This window comes from Microtus ochrogaster, linkage group LG2, assembly GCF_000317375.1.
Source record: "Microtus ochrogaster isolate Prairie Vole_2 linkage group LG2, MicOch1.0, whole genome shotgun sequence".
Classification (NCBI taxonomy): Eukaryota; Metazoa; Chordata; class Mammalia; order Rodentia; family Cricetidae; genus Microtus; species Microtus ochrogaster.
In genome coordinates, this window is record NC_022028.1 from 19,862,788 (window position 1) to 19,863,273 (window position 486).

The 486-nt window shown below is 36.4% G+C and overlaps 1 protein-coding gene across 1 annotated transcript in view; it reads left to right on the forward strand.

Annotated features, from left to right (window-relative positions):
• The window catches only part of Ptpn18 (protein tyrosine phosphatase, non-receptor type 18), a 22,203-nt gene that overhangs the window by 15,198 nt on the left and 6,519 nt on the right, over nucleotides 1-486 (forward strand). The window lies entirely within an intron of this gene.

Consider the following 486-nt stretch of genomic DNA (forward strand, 5'->3'; position numbering starts at 1 on the left):
GGTGTGTGTGTGTGTGTGTGTGTGTGTGTGTGTGTGATTTTGCTGGCGAGAGAATCAAGGCTTCACACATGCTCGGTAAGTGTTCTTCTCAGGCCCTAGCACTTTTGACTATGATTACTGTTACCTCTGTAACCAAAATGTACCTGTTCAGGTTTCTGCAATTCATAATTCTTTACCATGTGCAGAGAACTGCATACAGATACAATGAGACCAATGTATTCCAGAACAATGGACCTCTCGTGTTCACTGGACAGGGATTAATTTTGTTTGTACAGTCATTCCTCTTTTCCCGTTCTGAGAAAAGTTTCCTTGAAAACTTTGGGAGAAGTTTGGACCAAAGGAAAATTTATAAATATTATCAGTATAGAAATTTATTTGAATTAAAAAAATATATGGCTGAATTTACAATAACATAAACTTACCTAAAGGAAATACCATCATTGGCTGTGAAACCACTTTTTGTTTGTTTGTTTGTTTGTTTGTTTG